The sequence below is a fragment of the Tachyglossus aculeatus genome, chromosome 6 (assembly GCF_015852505.1).
Source record: "Tachyglossus aculeatus isolate mTacAcu1 chromosome 6, mTacAcu1.pri, whole genome shotgun sequence".
NCBI lineage: Eukaryota > Metazoa > Chordata > Mammalia > Monotremata > Tachyglossidae > Tachyglossus > Tachyglossus aculeatus.
The window spans coordinates 22,967,940-22,987,998 of record NC_052071.1 but is presented as its reverse complement, the minus strand read 5'-3'; the positions used below and the strand labels follow the sequence as shown (position 1 = coordinate 22,987,998).

General features: G+C 42.0%; 1 long non-coding RNA gene across 3 annotated transcripts in view; it reads left to right on the top strand.

The window, feature by feature from the left end:
- LOC119929943 overlaps nt 1-16,785 on the top strand; it is a 437,264-nt gene extending 420,479 nt beyond the window's left edge. The window contains exons 6-8 of one of the 3 annotated variants that reach the window (XR_005451602.1): nt 5,015-5,119; nt 8,829-8,951; nt 16,479-16,785. This is a non-coding gene — a long non-coding RNA (uncharacterized LOC119929943). Of the gene's footprint in view, nt 1-5,014; nt 5,120-5,410; nt 5,588-8,828; nt 9,084-16,478 lie in introns of those variants that run through there. The other 2 variants (XR_005451601.1, XR_005451603.1) reach the window with 2 other exon arrangements.
- The last annotated feature ends 3,274 nt before the right edge of the window (nt 16,786-20,059 follow it).

The window sequence follows — 20,059 nt, the reverse complement described above, 5'->3', positions numbered from 1 at the left end:
GTAAAATAAATAAATTAATAGAGTAATAAATACAAACATATATGCAGGTGCTGTTAACTTTCTGAAACCATTTTAATGAATTGATGGCAGCTTGTAAAGGTTGGATGATGTGAAAGCCATATCTAATTATTATTACTACTAATAATAATGGTGGTATTTGTTAATCACTTACTGTGTGCCAGGCAATGTACTAAGCACCAGGATGGATACCAGCAAATTGGGTTGGACACAGTCCCTGTCCCATGTGGGACTCACAGTCTCAATCCCCGTTTTACAAATGAGGTAACAGGCACAGAGAAGTGAAGTGACTCGCCCAAGGTCACACAGCAGAGATGTGGCAGAGCCAGGATTAGAACCCATGACTTTCTGACTCCCGGTCCATGCTCTATCCACCAGGCTATGCTGCTTCTTGGATTGTGAGCCCCCGTGGTACGCGTACCATGTCTAGTGAGAGAAGCAGCGCAGCTCTGTGGCGAGAGCACGGGTTTGGGAGTCAAAGGACGTGGGTTCTAATCCCGGCTCTGCCACTTGTCTGCTGTGTGACCTTGGGCAAGCCACTTTACTTCTCAGTTAACTCATCTGTAAAATGGGGATTAAGACTGTGAGCCCCACGTGGGACAGCCCGATTACCTTATATCTACCCTAGTACTCAGAACAGTGCTTGGCACATAGTAAGCGCTTAACAAATTTTGTTATTATTATTTCCAAATGTAGTCTCTCCCAGCACTCAGACCAGTGCTCTGCACACAGTAGGTGCTTAATAAATACTATTGTTATATCTGCCTAGTAGAAAGAGAATTTATAGACAGTGTTCCCTAATGATTTCTCTATCCTATCATGTGATATCTGAAAATGCAACCTGAGGTGTGAGCTACTTTCCCTAGCACAGTGGTGATGGAAAGAGGTGAGTGAAAAATGGAAAGGACCCGACTAAAGCTTCAGGCGCATTTATGTCAGAAATGCAGTTTCAGCAGTTAAACTAATGAATCATCCGGTAGAAGTTACAGTATTTTATAGTTAATAGAGAAGGGCCCATTTTTCTGTATTTGCAGCTGAGTGATAATATATTCATGATTTCAAGAAGGATTGAAATTTGACATGCCCCACGTAATTTGGCAGAAACTGGGGAATATGGAAAACTATTTGTAATCTGCGTATTTTTATATAATTGCTTTGTTGTTCAGCTACAAAATACGTGCTCTGAACACCAGATCGTTGCTCTGCCTGAGACAGTACACTTTGACCAGAAACTAAGTAGTTTTCATGATATCTGGCCTTCAGAAGCTGTTTAACAGGATGTGATGTAAGAAAGCTTTCTAGAAGTTTGGTGCGTTTTTTTCAATGGAACTGGTTAAGTGCTTACTATGTGCAACTCTACTAGGCTCTGGGGTAGGAAGTCAGGTTAGAAACCGTCGTTGTCCCCCCTGGGGCTCACAGTCTTAATCTCCATTTTACAGATGAGATAACTGAGGCACAGAGAAGTTAAGTGACTTGCCCAGGGTCACACAGCAGGCAAGTGGCAGGGCTGGGATGGGACCCAGGTCCTGATTCCCAGAACCATGCTCTTGCCACTATATCACATTGCTTTTCTAAGTATTAATGAAAACTATAATTTATTTTTTTCAAAATCTGAGTAACATCTTACAGTATGAGATGCCTAGTTCAGTATAATTTCTGCAAAATCTTGGTCAAAAAATAAATTTGAGCACAAAGAAAGGAAAACACAATAATTGTGCTATTCATTAAGCATCTACTGGGTGCCTAGAAACGGTGGTAAGCAATAGGACAGATTCAGTGCTTGGCACATAGTAAGCGCTTAACAAATACGAGAAAGTCATACATGGTGGGCCCTGCCCCACAGGAGTGTCACAGTTTAAGTAGGAGAAAGATCAGGTATTGAATCCCATTTTCCAGGGGAGGAAACTGAATCACAGCAGTGTTAATTTGCCCAAATTCATACAGCAGGCAAGTGGCAGGACTGGGATTAGAACTCAGGTCCTCCAATTCCCAGATCCTTCCTCTGTCCACTAGGCCATACTACTCTTTCCATGGCACACTTACTGTGCGTAAAGATCTGCAGAGTGTTTGGTAAAGTAGAATTGGTGGGCATGATCCCTTCCCACAAGGAACTTACAGCGTGGAGGTATTTAGTTACCCTAAGCAGACAGAGGCCCAGAGCAGTGACTTGCCCAGGGTAACACAGCAGGAGCATGGTGGAGCTCGAACCAGGTCTTTAGACTGTGAGCCCACTATTGGGTAGGGACTGTCTCTATATGTTGCCAACTGGTACTTCCCAAGCGCTTAGTACAGTGCTCTGCACACAGTAAGCACTCAATAAATACAGTTGATTGATTCTGACTCCCAGTCCTGAAAACTTCCTACTTAGCCATCTTGCAGCTTCCTGAGGCTTCTTAGAATGGAATTCATCCCACACTGGCCCTCCTCTGTGTTGTTGCTTGCTTTCTTTTGTTTAGTTTTGTCTTTTTAATGGTCTTTGTGAAGCGCTTACTATGTGCCAACACTGTACTAAGCAATGGGTGGGACACAGTCCCAGTCTCATATGAGGCTCACAGTCTTAATTCCCATTTTACAGCTGTGGGAACTAAGGCCTGGAGAAGCGAAGTGACTTACTGAGGCTACCCAGCAGACAGGGGATGGAGCCCGGACTAGAATCCAGGTCCTCCGATTCCCGGTACTCAGTAGGGCAGGCTGCTTCTGACCACTATTTCTGGTCATCGTATCCCGCAGAGCACTGCACGATGCCCAGGGAATCTTGGAATGCCTCGGCCTGGATGGAGCTGGGGTTCCCAGGTTTTTCCAGGGCCTCAGAGAAGCAACGCGGCCTTATAGAAAGACCCCAGGGCTGGGAGTCAGTATCTAGAAATGTCTCTAAACTTTCCCAAATTCGGATCCTTGCGTTGTACTCATCTACCTAATTTCATGAGCCTAAAAAGACCAGCTATAAACAGGACGTAAGATCATTTATCTTTACGTAAGTTATAAACATCCCATCCACTCGGGCTCTAAACAGAACGTGGAAAACAGGCACATATTAACACTATGCCGAAATTTTAGGAATGGCAGGACACTTTCATAATTTTTTAAAAAACATTTTCACCTGCTGTGAAAATAAGGTTCTAGTGCACTTGTACTATCTGTTTACAGTAACTAATTGTACCTCAATTAAAGGAATGTGAACAAAGCCCTCCTGATGCTTAAAAGCCTTTGCGCTTTCTGATCCATGTTCAACCTAGTGGGAAATCTGTCTCTTCAAGAGGAGCCCAAATGTAATGAAGTCAACTGACTCTAGCCTTGATCTCTTTCAACTTCTTCCTTGTCAGCTAGAGAAAAATGTGAGTGGCAGTTGATATTTACCTCTTTGGTAGCGATTGAAATCTTTTACTGCCTGTCACATTTAACGGGTCACTCACTGAATTAATAGTTTCTGTTGAGATGCTACTGTTAACCCAGCACTGTACTAAACAATTGGAAGAGTTCCAAGAGTTAATAGAAAGCTCCCACTATGTCTTTCTGCAAGATGAAATATAGTGTCTGTTTCAGTTTTTCTCCATGGCTCGCAAAAACAAGCAGCTATGGATTGACATTGCTGACTCCATTCCTTGACTCATCTTGTCACTTGATGTTCATGTATGAAATTTCATTAATCAATCAGTGGTACTTATTGAGCCCCATACTAAGTACTTGGAGAAAGTACAATTCACCATTTAGCAGATACAATGTTCCGTAAGTTCAGTGGAATACCAAAAAGAGGAAAGAAGCCATCGGGGTGACTTCCTATAGCTTTCAGTTGATTTGGTTTGTTAGTTCAGGTACTTGACTGGCTGCCAAATTCGTAGCCTATATTATAGCTACACTTCAGTAGTGATTGTTGTAAGAAGTGAATTACATATACATTAACTTCTAGGTTTGTCCTTAATTGGATTCTTGTAAAAGTCACTCTCAATTTAAAAAGACTAACCTCTAGTGAATGTGACTGTCAAGACTCGAAAAATGTCTAACAATTCAGTGAAACATGATCGTGCACTTTGCATGTATGAAGCTCAATTTCTCCCAGGGACTAAATAACTTCCTTCTCGATTCTCTGAGGCATGGGGAAATACGAAGTTCACTTTAACTAATTCTATTGTGGTGTTTTTTTTTTAATTTTAGTATTTGTTAAGCATTTAGTATGTGTCACGCGCTGTACTTAGCATTGGGGTAGTTAGAAATTAATCAGGTTGGACACAGTCCCTGTCCCATATAGGGCTCACAGTCTTAACTCCCATTTTACAGATGAGGTAACGATCATTTTGCAAAGACGGTTAACTTAAAGCTGAAAACATCATAGGTGAGTCTCTTGAGGTCAAGAATGGCTGAACTGGAATTAGCTGGAAGTAGAGTGACATTTTGTGAAGCTCCTTTTCACTTAGCAAAACATATCTGCTAAAAGTGTAAGTGAAGGAGAATAGATTGGTTAAACAACTTGTGTAATTAATAGTATGCTAATCCAATCTTGTCAGGCCATTTTCCCCAGGCACATTATTATTCTGTGGGTTCTGGTGATTTAAAATCACAAAAATTCTTGCCACCTATAGCACCAATTCAACTGCTGGCTTCAGGCCGGCCTTCAGCACTTTGTACCACTAGTAATGAAACTTTAACAATGAAAATATGTCTGATTTAAAGCTGATGAGAGAAGATCAAGCATATTCCAGTGAGGACAATGCGTCTGATAAATCCCGGAGAGCACAATCAGCGTAACAGAAGGGGAATTGGGTTAGCAACCTGTACCCATTCTACAAACCTGCCCCTGTCCACTTAGACTTCTGCCTTATTTCAGCAATATGATCGGCTCTGTTGCTTTTTTGTTTTAGATCCTTTCCAGGATTTTTTCATCTTTTTCTGAAACGATTTTAATGACAAAGATGAAGCTGATGATTTGGGGAATTCTGTATCTGTTTAGTTTTTTTTTTTAATCTTTATCTTTTATTTTTATCTTTTATTTTCAATGCAGTGTTGAGATGCACACAGAATGGGCAAGGAGGTGGCAAGAGGATCAGAGCAACATACCAGATGGTGAAATTCCTGCCAGGGCTGGAGTTCTTTGAGAACACCAGTGGTATGTTTGTCCTGTGCTTGCAGAGATTCATGGCGGAATCCACCTGGCCTGAGGAACCCTCACGCCTTTCTCAATCCCGCATATTTATAGAGTACTAAGTGTAGAGCACTGTACTAAGCACTGTGGGGAGGATGGAGGTGCAATGCAGCATTTGACAGATAAGTTGTGTGCCCACCAGGAGTTTACCATCTAGACCAGTCCAATTGAAGTTCCTACCCAAAGTTACTGTCTTAGGTCGGGGTTATGTTGTCTCTGGCCATGTTTTTTTATTCCAGCTGTCTGATCCTGCAGGTAGTGACTGCCTCGCTGAAGGAATCCTAAAGGGAAGTTGAAGTAGCTTATGGGGCAATCGGCCAGGGACAGAACCAGGGGGTTTCCCAGATCTCTCTGAGGAAAAGTATCTGGAGGCAATTATTGAACCTCACCTTCAACTTACTGCTTTTTTCCGCATCCTCACTGGCTTCTTCAAAAAACAGCCTTTTTGTATCTCAAAGTCCTCTGAGAACACTTTCCCTATGGGTGGGTATTCCTCAGCACAAACAGGTCTTTGTTGTCGTGGTGTTGATGCCTACCTTCATGTGCCTTTTTTTTAACTTGTCAGGTCTGTTTGTCTTTCCAAATAACCAGAAGTTGCAGGTGGGGGAGTTATAATTATTTCATCTCTTCATTACAACTCTCCCTTGCAATGAGTAATCAATCCTATTGAGTGCTTACTATTTGGTAGACACATTTCCTTCCCACAGTACATAGTTCCGTACTCAAGTTTTATTGACTGAGTGTATTGGCCTATTTCCCAGAACAATTTTCAAGAATATCTCTGCACACAGTAAGCGCTCAATAAATACGATTGAACGGACGAATGAATAAAACGATTGTAATAGAAATGCATAGCAAGCTGGGGAAGGGAAATCAGCTTTATTCAGTACTTCAGCAGTCACCCCATTCCTCTTGGATGTGTGAGTTACACTCTGCTTTAAGGAACAATCCCTTTCCACGGCCACAAGCGTGAGCATGGTGTATCTTCGGGAACTGGAGCCTTCCGACCCAACCAGGCTTGCGTTGTCAGACGTCCCCGTTGGCTTTGAAGCCGAAATGCTGATGACTTGCGGTTGCATTGGTGAGGTTACATGAGAATATTGACCTGCTGTTGTTAGACTCTGATCATCTTCACCCCACGAGGCCAGTAGCCTGCTGAGCCTATCTTACTTTATTGTGGGGATTTCATCCTTAGCATTTACCAACGATCACCCACTTCCAAGTAAGTGTCTTTATGGGTACCTTAGGATTGATAGCAGGACTGTGCTTAAACAACATGAGAAAAATCAATGTTCAGGATGTCGACTCAAATCCCGAAGACAATCTTGAGGGATAGATTTTCCAGAGGCTTTAGGTGGTTGAGTACTGCATCTATTTTGACAGATGCTTTCCTCACTCTGAGCACTGAGGTGTTCTTAAAGTAATATTTCCGTGTCCTTTTTAAAGTCTGTTGGAAATAATCCAAATGACACTTCTTCCATGGGCCATCTAATTACGTATTGGTGTCCTAAATGTTGGAACACGCTTAAAATACCACATTCTCTTCTCCTAAACAGCCTCACGGCTTGAGTCTTTCATGATATCAAGCAGTTAGCATATGACCACCACTGACTGCAGGGTTAGATTCAAGTTAACTCTGACTCAGTCCTCTCTCTCATGGGGTTCATGACCTAAGTAGGAGGGAGAATAGGTATTGAAGTCCCAATTTACTTGGTTATGTTTAGCTTGTAACGTGTAAAGTCTGTTACTTTATTACTTTATTATTTATTACTCTATTTTACTTGTACATATCTATTCTATTTTATTTTGTTAATATGTTTGGTTTTGTTCTCTGTCTCCCCCTTCTAGACTGTGAGCCCACTGTTGGGTAGGGACTGTCTCTTTATGTTGCCAACTTGTACTTCCCAAGCGCTTAGTACAGTGCTCTGCACACAGTAAGCGCTCAATAAATATGATCGATTGTGACACTTTTTTCCTTAACTCTCACTCCTCAATTGATGATATTTAGGGCAGAGTTGGTGCACCTTTCCTGCCTCCAGTGAGTATGTGGTCTAATATCACAAATGGACAGTTCCTTGTCCATGTCATAGTAAAAACAAATGGCTTTTTGATCTTGGGGTATTTGTTTAGCATTTACCATGTGCCAGGCACTGTTTTAAGCACCAGGGTAGTCACCAGCTAATCAGGTTGAACACGGATTCACAGTCTTATTCCCCATTTTACAGATGAGTCATGGAGGCACAAGAAAAGCCCATTTTACAAATGAGGTAATGGAGGCACAAGAAAAGTTAAGTGAGTTACTCGATGTCACACAACAGACAAGTGGCTGAGCTGTAATAAGAACCCAGGTGTGTCTGATTCCGGCCCCTGCTCTATCAATGGACTTCATTCCTTTTTGGTACTATTGTGTCTGTGCCTCCTTCCAGGCTCCTTCGAGAAGCAGCGTGGCTCAATGGAAAGAGCCCGGGCTTTGGAGACGGAGGTCATGGGTTCAAATCCCAGCTTCGCCAATTGTCAGCTGTGTGACTTTGGGCAAATCTTCTTAACTTAAGTTCAAAACTTAACTTCTCTGTGCCTCAGTTACCTCATCTGTAAAATGGGGATTAAGACTGTGAGCCCCCCATGGGACAACCTGATCACCTTGTATACCCCCCAGTGCTTAGAACAGTGCTTTGCACATAGTAAGCGCTTAACAAATACCATAATAATTATAATTGTTATTATTATGCTCAATACTAGTGCATCTAGAGAAACTTTTGAGGCCTCACAGTGGCCAGCTAATGACGTTTGCCAATTTATTTAGCTTCATGACAAAAAAAATTGGAGCAGAAAATAGAGTTCCATTTACTTAATGCACAAATATATCATGACCATGCTCTTCTTTCTTTCTTTCTTTCTTTCTCTCTTTCTTTCTTTCTTTCTTTTTCTTTCTTTTTTTTCCTTTTTTCTTTTTCTTTCCTTTTTTTCTTTTTTCTTTCTTTTTTTTCTTTCTTTCTTTCTTTCTTTCTTTCTTTCTTTTTCTTTCTTTCTTTCTTTCTTTCTCTCTTTCTTTCTTTCTTTCTTTCTTTCTTTCTTTCTTTCTTTCTTTTTCTTTCTTTCTTTTTTTTTCCTTTTTTCTTTTTCTTTCTTTCCTTTTTTTTCTTTTTTCTTTCTTTTTTTTCCTTTTTTCTTTCTTTCTTTCTTTCTTTCTTTCTTTCTTTCTCTCTTTCTTTCTTTCTTTCTTTCTTTCTTTCTTTCTCTCTTTCTTTCTTTCTTTCTTTCTTTCTTTTTCTTTCTTTCTTCTTCTTTCTTTCTTTCAGAGAAGCAGCGTGGCTCAGTGGAAAGAGCCCGGGCTTTGGAGTCAGAGGTCATGGGCTTGAATCCCGACTCCACCACATGACTGCTGTGTGACCTTGGGCAAGTCACTTAACTTCTCTGAGCCTCAGTTACCTCATCTGTAAAATGGGGATTAAGATTGTGAGCCCCACATGGGGCAACTTGATCTCCTTGTCCCGCCCCCCAGCGCTTAGAACAGTGCTCTGCACATAGTAAGCGCTTAACAAATGCCATCGTTATTATTATTATTATTATTATTATTATTATTGCTGAGTGATAGCTAACTTTATGAAAATAGTGGGACTTGATTTATTTATTTTACTTTTAATATCCAGCTGAGTCTCTTTTCTTCTGACAGGATAAGCTAGCTTGTTTTGGCTGGCTCCAGAGTCCCTGCTGACATCCGCATCCTGGAAAAGGAAAAAAAAAATATTGTAAGAAAGCAACTACCCCATATGGTGAGAACCTAAAATCAATCGAGGTAAGGAGTACCAAGCCATCTGCAGACAAAATCGGGCAAGGTAAAACCTCCCAGTTGGACTCTCTCTCATCATGTAACCACCGGAAATGTACACCGACATTTCGGCTGGTGCCAGCTTCTCAGAGGAAAGAGGTAGGACAGGATCACATTTTCTTCTCTGTGATTTCTTTCTCCTCTAATTTCCGCCACACACCCCGAGAGTGTGAACTATTGTTCAGAGACAAGGCAGTAATCAACCCCTCTTGGGATTTGTGACTGTATGAGCCATGTTGCTTTGGAAAGAAACAGATAACCCAGTTTATTGTCTTTTAAATGGAATTCCTCAGGCCATAAACGAAGTTTTAGCTGTGTAGCACTATGGAAGGATAAAGTAATCAGGTCGGTTACATAGACCCACCATCACTATTGTCATCTCTCAAGCCTGAAACCTAGCCATCAGTATTCTCGTCTCTCAAGCCTGAAACCTAGCCTTTATCCTCTACTCTGTGTGTGTGTGAGCCCACTGTTGGGTAGGGACTGTCTCTATATGTTGCCAACTTGTACTTCCCAAGCGCTTAGTACAGTGCTCTGCACACAGTAAGTGCTCAATAAATATGGTTGATTGATTGATTGATTGATTGTGTCTCTCCCTGCCATGCCCTACACTCCCCGTTCCCTGCTCCCCACAGCTCCATCATGGGGAAGCTTCCCTTCATCCTTGACCTGTTCCTGTCCTAATTACTCCACCTTGCCATGACTGAAACCTGGTTCTCCACTATTGCTTCCTACAGAGGGGGCCTCTTCATCACCCACACCTGTGTCATCTCCTGTGGTTCAGATGTGTCAGTATTGAAACACGTGCCATTTCTGATACCTGTGTGCTGTCCATCGTGGGTGTCATTTTTGACGCACGTCTTTTCCGGCACATGGGCCATTTCTCATACGTGAGCCATTTCTGACACAAGCTGCATCCTGTGGCATTTCTGGCGTGCATGCAGACACACTGGCTGACACCATGTCATTTCAGGCACATGTCATTTAGGACAAGCGTGTCATTTCTGGTATGTGCTGCAGCCATTGTGACACTTTCTTTCACTTTGTGCCATTTCTGATGCGTGTGTCATTTCCGACAAACATGACACTTTTGGTTCGAGCCATTTCTGGCAAACATCCCATTTCTGAAATGTGTGACATTTTGACACATCTGCCATCTCTGACGTGTGCCACTATCTGGCACGTACATCTTTTTTTGACATATGTTCCATTCCCAACAAGCATGTCAATTTTGACGTGTGCCAATTATGAAGCACATGCCATTCCTCTTCCACTCTCTGACATAGAACCCCAAAACACTCTCACCGTGCTAGAACCTCAACGATATAGAACCCCAATGACAGTTTCTTGATCTGATCTAGAACCGCCATGATCTAGAACCTTAGAACCTCAATGAGCTGCAGTTTGTTGGTTCTAGAACGTGAACCGCAATGTAGAACTTTAATGATATGCAGTTTGTTGGATCTAGAACCTCAATGAGCTAGAATCTCAATGTTAGCCTCTCGGTCTGATCTAGAACCTCAATGATCTAGAACCTCGATGATCTAGAACCTCAATAATCTAGAACCTCAATGTTAGCCTCTCGGTCTGATCTAGAACCTCGATAATCTAGAACCTCAATGATCTAGAACCTCAATGATCTAGAACCTCAATGATCTAGAACCTCAATGTTAGCCTCTCGGTCTGATCTAGAACCTCAATGATCTAGAACCTCAATGATCTAGAACCTCAAAAATCTAGAACCTCAATGTTAGCCTCTTGGTCTGATCTAGAACCTCGATAATCTAGAACCTCAATGATCTAGAACCTCAATGATCTAGAACCTCAATGTTGGCATCCCAGTCTGATCTAGAACCTCAATAATCTAGAACCTCAATGTCAGCCTCTCGGTCTGATCTAGAACCTCAATAATCTAGAACCTCGATAATCTAGAACCTCAATGTTAGGCTCTCGGTGTGATCTAGAACCTCAATGATCTAGAACCTCAATGATCTAGAACCTCAATGTTAGCCTCTCGGTCTGATCTAGAACCTCAATGATCTAGAACCTCAATGATCTAGAACCTCAATGTTAGCCTCTCGGTCTGATCTAGAACCTCAATGATCTAGAACCTCAATGTTAGCCTCTCGGTCTGATCTAGAACCTCAATGATCTAGAACCTCAATGATCTAGAACCTCAATGATCTAGAACCTCAATGTTAGCCTCTCGGTCTGATCTAGAACCTCAATGATCTAGAACCTCAATGTTAGCCTCTCGGTCTGATCTAGAACCTCAATGATCTAGAACCTCAATGTTGGCATCCCAGTCTGATCTAGAACCTCAATGATCTAGAACCTCAATGTCAGCCTCTCGGTCTGATCTAGAACCTCAATGATCTGATCTAGAACCTCAATGATCTAGAACCTCAATGTTAGCCTCTCGGTCTGATCTAGAACCTCGATAATCTAGAACCTCAATGATCTAGAACCTCAATGATCTAGAACCTCAATGATCTAGAACCTCAATGTTAGCCTCTCGGTCTGATCTAGAACCTCAATGATCTAGAACCTCAATAATCTAGAACCTCAATGTTAGGCTCTCGGTCTGATCTAGAACCTCAATGATCTAGAACCTCAATGATCTAGAACCTCAATGATCTAGAACCTCAATGATCTAGAACCTCAATGTTAGCCTCTCGGTCTGATCTAGAACCTCAATGATCTAGAACCTCAATGATCTAGAACCTCAATGATCTAGAACCTCAATGTTAGCCTCTCGGTCTGATCTAGAACCTCAATGATCTAGAACCTCAATGTTAGGCTCTCGGTCTGATCTAGAACCTCAATGATCTAGAACCTCAATGATCTAGAACCTCAATGATCTAGAACCTCAATGATCTAGAACCTCAATAATCTAGAACCTCGATAATCTAGAACCTCAATGATCTAGAACCTCAATGATCTAGAACCTCAATGTTAGGCTCTCGGTCTGATCTAGAACCTCAATGATCTAGAACCTCAATAATCTAGAACCTCAATGTTAGGCTCTCGGTCTGATCTAGAACCTCAATGATCTAGAAGCTCAATGATCTAGAACCTCAATAATCCAGAACCTCAATAATCTAGAACCTCAATGATCTAGAACCTCAATGATCTAGAACCTCAATGTTAGCCTCTCGGTCTGATCTAGAACCTCAATGATCTAGAACCTCAATAATCTAGAACCTCAATGATCTAGAACCTCAATGATCTAGAACCTCAATGTTAGCCTCTCGGTCTGATCTAGAACCCCAATGATCTAGAACCTCAACGATCTAGAACCTCAATGTTAGCCTCTCGGTCCGATCTAGAACCTCAATGATCTAGAACCTCAATGATCTAGAACCTCAATAATCTAGAACCTCAATGTTAGGCTCTCGGTCTGATCTAGAACCTCAATGATCTAGAAGCTCAATGATCTAGAACCTCAATAATCCAGAACCTCAATAATCTAGAACCTCAATGATCTAGAACCTCAATGATCTAGAACCTCAATGTTAGCCTCTCGGTCTGATCTAGAACCTCAATGATCTAGAACCTCAATAATCTAGAACCTCAATGATCTAGAACCTCAATGATCTAGAACCTCAATGTTAGCCTCTCGGTCTGATCTAGAACCTCAATGATCTAGAACCTCAATGATCTAGAACCTCAATGTTAGCCTCTCGGTCCGATCTAGAACCTCAATGATCTAGAACCTCAATAATCTAGAACCTCAATGATCTAGAACCTCAATGTTAGCCTCTCGGTCTGATCTAGAACCTCAATTATCTAGAACCTCAATGTTAGGTTCTCGGTCTGATCTAGAACCTCAATGATCTAGAACCTCAATAATCTAGAACCTCAATGTTAGGCTCTCGGTCTGATCTAGAACCTCAATGATCTAGAACCTCAATGATCTAGAACCTCAATGATCTAGAACCTCAATGTTAGCCTCTCGGTCTGATCTAGAACCTCAATGATCTAGAACCTCAATGTTAGGCTCTCGGTCTGATCTAGAACCTCAATGATCTAGAACCTCAATAATCTAGAACCTCAATGATCTAGAACCTCAATGTTAGGCTCTCGGTCTGATCTAGAACCTCAATGATCTAGAACCTCAATAATCTAGAACCTCAATAATCTAGAACCTCAATGATCTAGAACCTCAATGTTAGCCTCTCGGTCCGATCTAGAACCTCAATGATCTAGAACCTCAATAATCTAGAACCTCAATGATCTAGAACCTCAATGTTAGCCTCTCGGTCTGATCTAGAACCTCAATTATCTAGAACCTCAATGTTAGGCTCTCGGTCTGATCTAGAACCTCAATGATCTAGAACCTCAATGATCTAGAACCTCAATAATCTAGAACCTCAATGATCTAGAACCTCAATGTTAGGCTCTCGGTCTGATCTCGGTCTGATCTAGAACCTCAATGATCTAGAACCTCAATGATCTAGAACCTCAATGTCAGCCTCTTGGTCTGATCTAGAACCTCAATGATCTAGAACCTCAATAATCTAGAACCTCAATGTTAGGCTCTCGGTCTGATCTAGAACCTCAATGATCTAGAACCTCAATGTTAGGCTCTCGGTCTGATCTAGAACCTCAATGATCTAGAACCTCAATGATCTAGAACCTCAATGATCTAGAACCTCAATGATCTAGAACCTCAATGTTAGCCTCTCGGTCCGATCTAGAACCTCAATAATCTAGAACCTCAATGATCTAGAACCTCAATGATCTAGAGCCTCAATGTTAGCCTCTCGGTCTGATCTAGAACCTCAGTGATCTAGCGATCTAGTGGTCACTGAGGTTCTAGATCAGACCGAGAGGCTAACATTGAGGCTCTAGATCATTGAGGTTCTAGATCATTGAGGTTCTAGATTATTGAGGTTCTAGATCATTGAGGTTCTAGATCAGGCCGAGAGGCTAATTTTGAGGTTCTAGATCATTGAGGTTCTAGATCAGATCGAGAGGCTAACATTGAGGTTCTAGATCATTGAGGTTCTAGATCATTGAGGTTCTAGATCATTGAGGTTCTAGATTATCGAGGTTCTAGATCAGACCGAGAGGCTAACATTGAGGTTCTAGATCATTGAGGTTCTAGATCAGATCATTGAGGTTCTAGATCAGACCGAAAGGCTGACATTGAGGTTCTAGATCATTGAGGTTCTAGATCAGACTGGGATGCCAACATTGAGGTTCTAGATCATTGAGGTTCTAGATCAGACCGAGAGCCTAACATTAAGGTTCTAGATTATTGAGGTTCTAGATCATTGAGGTTCTAGATCAGACCGAGAGCCTAACATTGAGGTTCTAGATCATTGAGGTTCTAGATCATTGAGGTTCTAGGTCAGACCGAGAGGCTAACATTGAGGTTCTAGATCATTGAGGTTCTAGATTATTGAGGTTCTAGATCATTGAGGTTCTAGATCATTGAGGTTCTAGATCATACCGAGAGGCTAACATTGAGGTTCTAGATCATTGAGGTTCTAGATTATTGAGGTTCTAGATCGGACCGAGAGGCTAACATTGAGGTTCTAGATCATTGAGGTTCTAGATCATTGAGGTTCTAGATCATTGAGGTTCTAGATCAGACCGAGAGGCTAACATTGAGGTTCTAGATGGTTCTAGATTATTGAGGTTCTAGATCATTGAGGTTCTAGATCAGACCGAGAGGCTAACATTGAGGTTCTAGATCATTGTTTGGATCATTGAAGTTCTAGATCATTGAGGTTCTAGATCCAACAAACTGCAGATCACTAAGGTAGTGAGGTTCTAGATTGTCATTCATGTTGAGAGACACACTTGTATTAAAATCGATCTCATTTCTGGTGCGCATGGATCGTTCAAGTCGAAGAAGTGAGAACAACAAAAGATCCTAGGGAAAATGAGATAAACAACAAAAGATCCTGGGGAAAATGAGATACTAGTCTTTCAAAATGTGCAGATGGGTCTTCCCCGGATGGATTATGATAGTAGCATGATGAAGGAACAGGGAAAATGAGCTAATTTATTCATTCATTCTTATTGAGCGCTTACTCTGTGCAGAGCACTGTACTAAGCGCTAGACGGTCCCTACCCAACAACGGGCTCACAGTCCAGAAGGGGAAGACAGAAAACAAACCAAAACATGTGGACAGGTGTCAAGTCATCAGAATAAATAGAAATACAGCTAGATGCACATCATTAACAGAATAAATAGAAGAGTAGATATGTACAAGTAAAATAGAGTAATAAATCTGTACAAACATACGTACAGGTGCTGTGGGGAGGGGAAGGAGGTAGGGCGGGGGGGGGAGGGGGAGAGGAAAAAGGGGGCTCAGTCTGGGAAGGCCTCCTGGAGGAGGTAAACTCTCAGTAGGGCTTTGAAGGGAGGAAGAGAGGAATGGGGAGTAATGAGGCGAATACACAGAAACAAGACAGGTGATCGCTAATCTCCAGGACTTGACAACCTCACTGAGGGCTGCTAGTGAGGTGGAGACAGATGGAAAATATATACAGAGAAAGGGAGTAGGAGAAAGAATGACGATATAAAGGATATATTAGGAAAATAGGAAACGTATCAGGATGAAAATGGCTGAATAAATCATACATCGGGTACTCGAGGGCCGAGGCTAGCAGTGGTATGGAAATACTAGATGTGGGGGGGTGGATAAGATTGGAATGTTTAGCATTAATTGTGGCTTCCACAGCAGGATGAGATTTCAGGAGCCATTGGATAATGGAGTGGAGTGCAGGGGTAGCCTAAGGTTTAGATCATCATCATCATCATCATCATCAATCGTATTTATTGAGCGCTTACTATGTGCAGAGCACTGTACTAAGCACTTGGGAAGTACAAATTGGCAACATATAGAGACAGTCCCTACCCAACAGTGGGCTCACAGTCTAAAAGGGGGAGACAGAGAACAAAACCAAACATACCAACAAAATAAAATGAATAGAATAGATATGTACAAATAAAATAGAGTGATAAATATGTACAAACATATATACATATATACAGGTGCTGTGGGGAAGGGAAGGAGGTAAGATGGGGGGATGGAGAGAGGGACGAGGGGGAGAGGAAGGAAGGGGCTCAGTCTGGGAAGGCCTCCTGGAGGAGGTGAGCTCTCAGCAAGGCCTTGTATCTACCAACCCTGCTGGGTTTCACTCTCCTAAACACTCAGTGCCCTATACACAAAGTGCAATATCAATACCCTTGAGGGAGTGATTGAATAATTTTGATCCTGACTTGCTAAGGACACATTCTTGCCAAGATTACCTTCTCCCAGGCCCCAAAAGCCAGCTACAGTGGGAAACCCAGACAAGTTCCAGAAAACCTAAGTGTGGATCATGGTCTCTTTGTGGCCTTGATGTCTTCTTTACCTGTCTTTCTTTCCTCATCCAAGAGGCCTCTCCAGACTAAGCCCTCAATTCTGTACAAGCGAAAGACATTTTTGGGGGTGGTGTTACTGGAAGTCAAAATGAATGTCATCTTCTGTTTAGGTTTCGCAAACATGATGACGAAGATGGACGGAAAACGACCTGCCAGCTCAATTACATTTCTGGAATGCATCTGGGCAAAATTCTGATGTAGATGGAAGCCAAAAAATCATTCTGACTGAACAGTTCAGCTTCAAATACACCAACTCCAAGAAACATGAGGACTCTAAAGTACTTAATCTAGCAATATTAATTACAGTGGTTAGCTGATTGCCTATCCTTTTCTTATAAACCAATCTGCTTTCCATCACTGGTCATTTCAGAGCCAACGTGATTAGCAGAACATTTTGAGAATAAAATTAAAAAGTAATTAGGTGGTTGGAAGATGAGTTTGCAACGCCTCCTACTTAAGACTCCTAATAAAACAGAGTAAGGAGCGGTGTGGTCCAGTGAAAAGAAACCAAGCCTGTGAGTCAGAGGCCTGGGGTATTAATCCCACCTCTGCCAGGTACCTGCTGTGTGACCTTGAACAAGTCACTTCACTTCTCTGGGTTCAGTTCCCTCATCTGAAAATTGGGGATTGTGGCCAGGGTCCATGTCATTGCTTTTCTTGAACCTTTCCCAGTCCCTAGTGATAACCGACATCTTTGAAGCATTCGCTGTGCACCAATCATCATAGCAGTGCTAGTGTAGACGTGAGGTGATCGGGTTGAACAGGGTCCCCTGCACACATGGAGCTCACAATAAATACGTTGCCGCCTGAGGGGGCTTGAAACAGAGAGTCATTAGAGAGTCATTTTCTATTCACTAAATTTTGTTTTCAATAACCCTTGAGCCCCTTCCCTACCTCGGCATCAACGGTAGCTACTGGACGAGAACCACATACACAGCACTGAAGTGACAAAGGTGTCGGTCGCTTCATTTGGTGATGACGGGTGAAATTCGGGCCCTAAGATCCAGGACCAAAAACCCGCCCAGGGGAATTCTGTCCCATTAATGGCTTATACACACATTTCCTTTCACTCTCTCTAGTCCAACCCAACAGCGGATCCTGATCGTGTGGCTGCTGTGTGACCTTGGACGGACTACCTAATGTCTCTCAACCTCAATTCCTTTAATGCACTTCGGTACAGTGCTAGGCACAGAGTAAGCACTTGTGAAATACCACTAAATGCCCTCATCCGTATGATGGGATTCAATACCTGTTCTCCCTCCTCAGACTGTGAGCTTCAGTGGGTCAGGGGACCGACTGCATCCTTTCTTTAGACCTACACCAAGGTTTAGCACAGAGCAAGAACTTCACAAACACAACAATTATCATTACTAGTAGGCTTTTGCTTGGAGACTGTGACTTTGGAATGGCCATCAGCTTCCTCTCCTCCTCTTTGCCTCTCCACGGTACATTGACTAGTCCCAGGAAAGCTCCACAATTACTGAATGGTTCAACTTGATTCGGAGAAACCAGGATTAGAACCCAGGCCCTCTGACTCCCAGGGCAACTCATTCATTCAGTCAGTCATATTGAGCGCTTACTGTGTGCAGAGCACTGTGCTAAGCGCTTGGGAAGTACAAGTCGGCAACATATAGAGACGGTCCCTATGCTGTATCCAGTGGGCCACACCGGTTTAGACATTCAGATAGGCCTTGCTAATCCCATAAGTATGAACTGTAGTGGTGTTCCGTCTTCTGATGCTAATTTTTGTAAATTATCAGTTCTTGTGGACTCCCCCTGTGTATTATAAAGTATGTGAGGAACAGGGTGGCCTAGTAGAGACAGCATGGGAGTCAGAGGGCCCGGGTTCTAATCCTAGTCCGCAACTTGCCTCCTGTGGAAGCCTGGATGAGTCACAACCTCTCTGTGCCTCTGTTTCTTCAACTGGAAAATGGGGATTTGATACCTATTCTCCCTCCTGTGTAGACCCTGAGACCCGCCTGGGACGGGGACCATGTCCAAGCCCATCATCTCTTATCTATCTGAATGCTCAGAACAGTACTTGACATGTAGTAAGCACTTAAATACCAGAGTAGTAAGAATCATTACTATCATCATTATTCATAAGACCGTTCAAACCACATGTACCCGAATTTCCTTTGGGTAGACAAAAGGAGCAATTGAGGCTAGTTGTTCATGTTCTCTCCATCATTTAAGGTAGAGATGGATATGGTCAGTGTGCTATTTTCGTTTCAATCTAAGTCACCTGCTTAAAGGGGGATAAAGTAGCCAACCATATTCAGACATTTGAGCTCATTTTACAAATTAACTTTTTTATAAGAATTTGGCCCCAAAGGGTTAGGGCTGGGAGTGCTCTAAAAATGTATTCCTGGATGATAAATATCATCACTTGAATCATGTTTAGCCGGTATGATAAAAAATCAATTTCTACCTTGGTCTCTCTAAGTAGTAATTACATTATTTTGTAGGTAGTAATTATGTTTGATGGAATCTTCATTCTGGAAGTGTGAGGGCATCATACTGATTTTTTTTTCCACACAGTATCTATCTTTCCCACTTATTGTTCAGTAAATCGGTGGTTAGCCGAGTCCATCGGTATAGGTCAGCAAAAGATTTAGGTTTCGTGTTATAAATCAAAATGGAAAATGAGGCATCATATACCATAGTAATAATTTGTTAAATTTCTTCTTTTTTCAATTTAAAATGATGGAGGATTACTCATCTGCTCAGTTTATATAATCACAACTTTCAAAATTAAATCACGGCAGCCTGAAAGTGCGTGATTTGAAGTGTTCAATTAGAAACCATAAAACAAAGCAACATCTCATCAATTTACTTTGAAGGACTGGCTGGAATTCAACTGATTTGAAAGATAAGTCTTGTACTATCCTGTGTAGGTCATGGGATTAAGATCATTACTCACTAAAATGAAGGTATTTCTGCCATTTTGATCAATTGGTGGTATTTATGGAGCATTTACTGTGTGCAGAGCACTGAGCTAAGCACTTCAGAGAGTACAGTATCACAGAGTTGGTTGTCATGTTCCTTGTCCATGTATATGCATTATACAACTTAATATAGCCCAGGCTTTCCACCAGAATCAATAGAACATATTCTTCTCTGCCCAAGTTGTCTACAAGAGCCAGTTTGTGCAAATACAGAGGGCCAGTCTCTTCCATTTTGCAATAATTGGGTCAGATGTTTAAACGCCATTATTTAATTAGTCAAGACCCTTCTCTTCTAAAGATGTTACAATATTACGGTTCTTTTTCAAAAAAAAAATAAATGGTATTTGTTAAGTACAGAGCACTACGGTGTCTAGAAGTTAATCAGGTTGGACACAGGGCATGTCCCACTTAGGGCTTCCACTGTGAACCCCTTTTTGCAGATGAGGTAAATGAAGCACAGGGAAGTGAGGCGACTTGCCCAAGGTCACACAGCAGACAAATGGTGGAGCCGGGAATAGAGCCAACTAGAGAACATGACTTCAATTTAAGCAATGCGAACAGACATCCCAGCAGCCATCTTTCATTAGCGTTCATCTAAAAACTATTTTTCAACCGTTTCTATGTACCTTAGGCTTCCTGATTCCACCAGCATTAATAGGAGCACCTGGAAGACAAGGCAATGGAGAAAAATGAACGAGTTATTCTGAGCCATGGCCTAGTGGCAAGAACATGGGTTTGGGAGT